Below are 7,686 nucleotides of genomic sequence, written 5' to 3'. Positions count from 1 at the left end.
ATTTATTTATTTATTGTTTGTTTGTTTGTTTGTTTGTTTTTCAGAGGCATAGTTCGGTAATTTCTGTGTATCACCTAGTGACATATTGTGGACATTGTTATTTTCTAAATCTATACCGCATTCGTTTTAATGGCCATTAATGTTCTGTGCTACGCGGTACGCATTGCTTATTTAGCCAGTCCTCCACTGATGGGCTTTGGACTGGGTGAAATGGAAACTGAATTTTGAAGGAGTCCGTGTGGTGAGGGCAACGCCTGACTGGAATGAAGGCTTCCCTAATGGTATCTTTCCAACCAAGGTATGAAGCAGTGTTTCTTCCCTCCCTTCTTCCATCTCTTCCCCCGTGTGCTGCCTTTATTAAGATGGCAAAATGACTTACTCCTGAGTTCCCCCAGCCTCTGGTCTTCTTTTTCAGAGGGTACTAAAGTACCCCAGATCCTGAGCTTTCTGCATCCACCTCTCTCTGCCTTTGCCAGAACTGCTAGCTTGGGCTGTTTGCGGCCCCTTATCTGCTGGGATTTGGCTGCTCACCTACTGGGCTCAGACCTTTTGTTAGATCAGCTTGGGGTTTGGCAGAGGCTCTTGACATAAATCAGGGGCTTTGGGGAGGGCAAACAGTAGAGGTGAGGACCAGATGGGGTGAGGGAGGTGGTGGCTTGTTGGAGAGAGAGTGATTAGAGAAGAGGTCACCCCATCCCAGGAGATGGGATGCCAAGAGGACAATATTGTTGTTTGTCATGGCATTTGGCATTTGGGAAATTCAGTGATGCAAACAAGGCCTCGTGCTCTGGTGTCTATGAATATTTATGAAGAGATTTTCCCTTGGAGCAACTGGGAATTCTCCAGGCTTGCTAACAACCTCAGGCTATCTCCAGTGTGGGAGGTCTAGTGGGGAAAGGGTGGGATGTAGCCCTTCTGCATTGTCTTTTTTCACACCTTCCTCTGGACCTCAAACCTTTTGGACAGAGGCAGAACCAAAGCGGCCATTCCTTGAGTCCTCAATCGGCAGGTTTGGGTCTGACCTTTCTGGCCTTTGAATTCTGTCCTGTGTTTTCTTTTCCCTTTAGAAACTCATGATGAAGACCACCATCAGGAAGGAGCCTGAGATAAAAACTGGAGAGAATTACAGGGAACTGGATAGAATCTTAGATGTGGTTTAGAACAAGTGGGGAAACTGAGGCTAGCAGTGTAACTGGCTTGTCCATGTCATCTGGCTAAATAAGGTATCAGAACCACAGATGGTGGAACAACTTTCTCTCCTGTGCGTCCTTACTCTACTTGCTGTGTCCCCAACATACCCAGGTCTTGTCAGACTGAATGGATTCAGAATCACCTGGGAGCCATACTTCTGGGTGTATCTGTAGGGCATTTCCAAAGAGGTTTAACTAAGGTGGGAATACTCACCCTGACTGTGAGTGCCACCATCCCATGGGCTGAGGTCCCAGAGGAAGGGAGTGGAACACTCGCATCCACTGCTCTCTACTTCCTGACTAGGAACGCAATGAGGTCAAAAGCAGCTCTCACCACCACACTTGCCTGGCTCTGATGAACTCTTTTCTCAAACCGTCTCTTTCTTGAGCCGGCAATCTGCACCACAGCTGCCTCTTGACCTTGGCCCTTGCAGTCCTTCTTGGCTCCTATCCACCCATGTTATACTCAGCACAGACATCCTGGGGTACCTATCTTTTTGGGGGTGGGGATGTAGCTAGAAGTGTGTGGGCTGGTACCTGTGACTATCTTATAGGGAACTCAGGTGAGGACACTCATGTTAGGGTAGACAGTCAAAGCTGTGAGTATGGATTGAATGAGAATGAGACAGAGAGAGGAAAGGGATTGCAGAGGTCATCTCTGGGCCACTGGATTTACACTTTTCTTTTTTCTTTCTTTCTTTTTTAAAAACATAGACACTAAATCTCCTTCTCAAATGAAATCTTACCCAAAGCCTTACAAATAAATTCACAACAGCAGGTTTGTTTGGGTGTGGGTGAGATGAGGGTCCTGGACTCACTTCTGCCAACTTCTTCCCTGTTCCTCTGCCACAACCCCTGAACAGGTAGGCTCCAAAACGGTGGACCTAGGACTGGAGAGATGGCTCAGAGGTTAAGAGCACTGGCTGCTCTTGCAGAGGACCTGGGTTCCAATCCTGGCACCCACATGGCAGCTAACAACCATCTGTAACTCCAGTTCCAGGGGATCTGATGCCCTCTTCTGACCTCCATGTAGTTGTACTTACACACATGCAGGAGTAACACTCATACACATAAAATAAAAATAAGCCAGGCGTGGTGGCACATGCCTTTAATCCCAGCACTTGGGAGGCAGAGGCAAGTGGATCTCTGTGAGTTCAAGGCCAGCCTGGTCTACATAATGAGTTCCAGGACAGCTGGGGCTACAGAGAGATTCTGTCTCAAAAAGATAAAATAATAATAATAATAATAATAATAAACATGAATCGTGTGCTTTGTTTTCTTTTCTCAATGGAAGCCTGGCTGCTACCATACGCAATAAAATGGTGCTCTACTCCAACTCTGGAGGGAAAACTTACCAGAAGGCTTTAATCTGAGATGGAGCACAGATCCACTACATGGACCCTTCCCAAGAGTAACTTGTTTACTTAAAGCTTTCACTGCTTATGTTGGCACTAGATTTAAAATGCTTAAGATGCAATTCACTGTATTCAGTGGTCGCTCAAAGCTGAACAGTGTGCGCCACAGGAATCTTGATGCACTTTATAAAATACCTCAACACACCTTAGACAAGAAGGCACAGAGAATACATGAATGCTAAGAAAAGACAGCAGTGGAAGCCAAAGACTTGGTTGTGAAAGGCTAAGTTAAGCCTAAAATTTTTATATTTCACTGAAATAGCAAATATTATAAATAATATGCAAATGATTTGCATAAGTAATACATTAAAACAATTCACATGCATCTTATATTTGATTATTCTAGTTTCCCTTCTGCTGCTGTGATAAAACATTCTGAAGGGAAGTCAAGACAGGAACTCAAGCAGGAACTTGAAGGAGAAACCATGGAAGAACACTGCTTATTGGCTGGCTGTCAGGCTCATGCTTAGCTTGTTTTTTTTACACAGCCTGAGGCCACCTGCCAAGGCAACAGTGACACCCACAGTGGACAGAGCCCTCCTGAATCAATTAACAGTCAAGACAATCCCCCATAGACATGCCCACACACCAACTCCTCAACCCAGACTCCCTTCTCAGGTGGCTCTAGGCTGTATGACATTGACAGTTAAAGCTAACTAGGATAGTTACACATAGTCTGTAAATAATGCTTCACAACAGATACAATATGAAAACAAGCAACATTTCACATTGTATTCAAAACCAGAATAATTTGGCCCCTAATCAAAACTGGTAACATAAGTAGTAGTTGGAATAAATCTGCTTCTTTTTCTACTTTTCATCTATGTGTGTGGTGTATGTGTATGCATGTTTTTGCATGTGTGTGGACACATGGGGGGTATGCATGTATATGAAAGCCTAAGGTTGATGTCAGGAATCATACTTAATCACTCCTCTACCTTAACCATTGAGGCAGGGTCTCTCAATCAAACCCAGAGCTTGCTGATATAGCTATGTGGCTGCCTGGATTGATTACACGGAACTGAGAAAAGACCTAATTCTAAGGCTGGGTGGCTATGCCCACTTGGGATTTACATAGGTTCTGAGGCTGAGCCATCTCCGCAGTCCTAGAAATAATCTTGAATCTGCGTATAAATTTTAAGTACTTCAGAGTCTGAAAAATCATTTTATTAAAAAGAATAAAATTATTAACTTTTACAGTAAAATTAACAAAATCTGCATTTAAGAAATGTACACCAAGGAAATATACATCTAAAACTGTTTCCTTAGTTTACCATAAGCATTCCGTCTTCCTACAATGCTCTTTTGTACTTTAGGCCTCTGGTTCCTTTATTTGGTTGACTTGATTTCTGTCCTATCACTGTTCCTGGGAACATCTGCTCATAGCTACTGATTGCTCAACATAGATTTGTCAGATAAAGTGAAAACACTTGGCCAGAAAGATGCACTTGTCTTACATAAGTACATGAATCACTAGATGCTGGTACATGACTTCAGCTTTAATATTCTAGCTACATAGGATTAAGACTATATTAACAGGGACTGGAGATGGCTCAGTTGGTAAAGTGCTTGTTTCACAAGCATCAAGACCAAGTTCAATCTCTAGAATCCAAGTAAAAAAAAAAAAAAAAGCTGGACATAGTGGTGTGTGCTTTAATCCTGGTATTGGGGAGAGGGAGACATGGAAATTCCTGAGGCTCACTGACCAGTGTAGCCTAACTTGCGAGTACCAGGCCAGTGAGAAGCCCTGTCTCAAAGTGCAGAGAATAAGAAACCACAGTGGTCTTATCCCTGAACAGGACAACTGTAACCCAAACCCCTGCCACCCAAGCTTCAGGGACCATTGTAGAAGAAAGGTGGTAAGATTTTAAAAGCCAGAGGTGGTGGATAACCACAAGAAAACAATTTTCAGGACAGCTGGGAAGTTGCTCATATGAACTCAGAGCAACAGTAACCGCATACACAAGACCCATACAAAGCTCAAACCAGACAAAATCCCAGTATAGATGTGGGGAAGTGGGAAAGAAGCCCCAACATTAGCTGAGGAACTATTGTCAACAGTTAACTACTGGGGGGGGCGGGGAAGAGCTGGTTTTCTTTAAGGAAGTGATGGTAGATAGGTTAATCAGGCTCCAGTGGATGGACTCATACCAAAGAATATTTGGGGACACAAACTTGGCTTGATAGGCCTTCACTATATGACATCATACATGAAATTTGGTGAGGGGCTATAAGCAGAGAGCATTTAGGGAAGGGGTCTAAATATGATCAAATATCTTGTATGAAAGTCACAAAAATTCCCCAAAAATATTTTTAAAAAGCTAGGTGGCTGGAGAGATGGCTCATTGGTTAAGAACACTGGTTGTTTTTGCAGAAGACCTGGGTTTGACCCAGCACCCCCACATGGCAGCTAACAACTGTCCGTAACTCCAGTCTCAGGGGATCCGGACCTCCGTGGGCACTGCATGACATGGGTGCACTTACCTACATGCAGGCAAATACACATGTGCACATAAAATAAAAAAAAAATAAATAATAAAATAAAAAAAGCTAGGTGGATGAATGCTAAGAATGATACCCTAGGTTGTTCTCTGACTTCCACATACATGTAATATATGTATACACATGCACTCACACCTGCACATATATATGTACCTGAACACACAAGCACACAAAAGGATATATTAGTAAATCTGGGATGTTTCCTACATTTAGACAAACTTTCACAGAAGGTGCTTACCAGGATGAACGACTGGCTCAGCAGTTAAGAGCACTGCTACTCAATCATGAGGGCTTAAGTTCAGTTCCCAGCACTCACATGGACAGCTCACAACCACTTGTAACTGCAGTTCCTGGGGATCCAATGCCCTCTTCTGGCCTCCACAGACACTGCACTCACATATACATACCCACACACAGACAAACACATATACACATGAAGATAAAATCCTTAAAAAATTACCAGGATGACAACTAAAAAATGTCATCTAAATATACAAAGTCCTATACAGGATTGTCTGATGTCAGGTGCTAATTCATACACTGAGGCTCGATTTAGATCATGCTAGTTAAACCATTACCATACATGATATTCTGGCATTTCTTTAACTCACCTTTTGCTATTATCATATATTTTAAGTTATGCTAATCAAATGAATTAGCATTTTAATGGCCTGTCTACATTTGGTGTGTAGCCCCTCTGCTTGTTTTTTAAAAATTCTTTTTTAATTAAAGAAATTTTACATGAATGAGTGTATTGTCTGCATGTATGTAAGTGCATCTATGTCATGCAATGCCTGCGGAGGTCAGAAGAGGGTGTCAGATTTCCCTGGAACTGGAGTTATGGACAGTTGTTAACTAAAAATAATAAATGAAGTATTTAAAGAAAAAACAAATTAAAAGATGAGAAAACCTGGCAGCCTTTTAGCATGTACCTTTTAGCATCCCCAATTTTTAAGGTTATAAATTCAAAACAGTGGATATTGTAGTGACAGCTTTAAAAAAAAACAACAAAGGATCTGGACATGACACGGCCGTTGCACTCATGAGCTCACAACAGCTGTGTTTACCTGCACAAGATCAAGCCAGTCAATGTTCCAGCATGCATAGGGGAGGGGCTAACAAGGCCCCACCTCTAACTGAGGAGCAATTGGCAGCTTCATGACTAGGAGACAGGGAATCATTTTTCTTCAGTGGTAGAGCCACTGGTAAGTTGTCCATGATCCAGTAAGTAGCTCCACACCACGCACGAGCTGGCAACCCTAATTAAACCCACTGGGCTATTTTCTTTTAAGGCATAAAAATGGGACAAGAATGTACTGAGAAAAAGGACTCCACAGGGAATGGAAAAGGGTAAGCGAGAGGAATGGGGGTGAATATGATCAAAACACATTATATACATGTAGGAAATTATCAAAGAATAACTCCAAATTATTTTAAAAGCATACTATAGGGCCATCAAGTTGGCTCAGCAGATAAAGGAGCTTGCCACTAAGCTTGACAACCTGAGTTCTACCCCAGGACCCACATGGTGGAAAAAAATAACTGATGGCCACGAGCTGCCCTCTAACTTTCACATGTACACCATGACACACACACACGCACATACACGTACTAAGTAAAATGATAGCAATTTTTAAAAATACCACTGGAAAATCACATTCTGTATTAAATTATAACCTTAGACTTATTTCACAGCTGATTTGATGCTGTCTGAAAATCAAACAAGAAAACTGCCTGTTTTGAACATCTACTTAGTCACAAGGGTCCAATGTAGTAGCCACTCTAAACAAGACCAGTGAAGAGAAAGCAGCCTATTCATTGGATATACCCAGCTTCCCCCAAAGCATAAGGACCTGAGTTTAATTTCCAGAACCCAATGTGAAAAGTCCAGGTGTGGCCAAGCCTGCAATCTCAGCACAAGGAAGGTGGAAAGAGATAGATTCTGGGACTTACTGGCCAGCCAACTTACCCTAACCAGCAAGTCCCAGGCCAGTGTGAGACCCTTATGCATGAACTTAAGGAACAGAGACTTTCAGGCCACTGGAAACTTGCTCATAAGAACTTGCAATAATGTTGACAGCATGCACAAGACCCATGCCAACTTAATCAGACAAAAACCCAGCATAGAACGAGGGAAATGGGCAGCAGGCCCTAACCCTATCCTAGGAACTATTGGCAACTGATTACTGCTGGGTGAGGGAGTGTAGATCATCTTTAAGATCTCTAGATAGGCTGACTGTACTCCAATGGATGAACTTGCACTGAAGGAAATCTGGGTGCAAATGGTTGAACAGAGAGTTCTCGACACATGGCAAAATGCATGGAATCCAGTGGCAGGGGAGTTATGGGGAATGCGAATAGGGGAGGGGATCTAAATTTAAGCTCTTTTATATGAAATACACAAAAACTCAATAAAATATATTTTAAAAATGGAAGGAGAGAACTCCTGAAAGTAGTTGTCCTCTTACCTCCACACAAGTGGTGTGGCATGTGTGCCTGCACTCACACACACACACACACACACACACACACACACACACATAAATGAATAAATATGTGACAATGGTGCCATTATTTGA

This window comes from Nannospalax galili, unplaced genomic scaffold, assembly GCF_000622305.1.
Source record: "Nannospalax galili isolate Female #2095 unplaced genomic scaffold, S.galili_v1.0 scaffold37, whole genome shotgun sequence".
Taxonomy (NCBI): Eukaryota; Metazoa; Chordata; class Mammalia; order Rodentia; family Spalacidae; genus Nannospalax; species Nannospalax galili.
The sequence above is the reverse complement of the archived record's forward strand: the minus strand, read 5'-3'. Positions refer to the sequence as shown.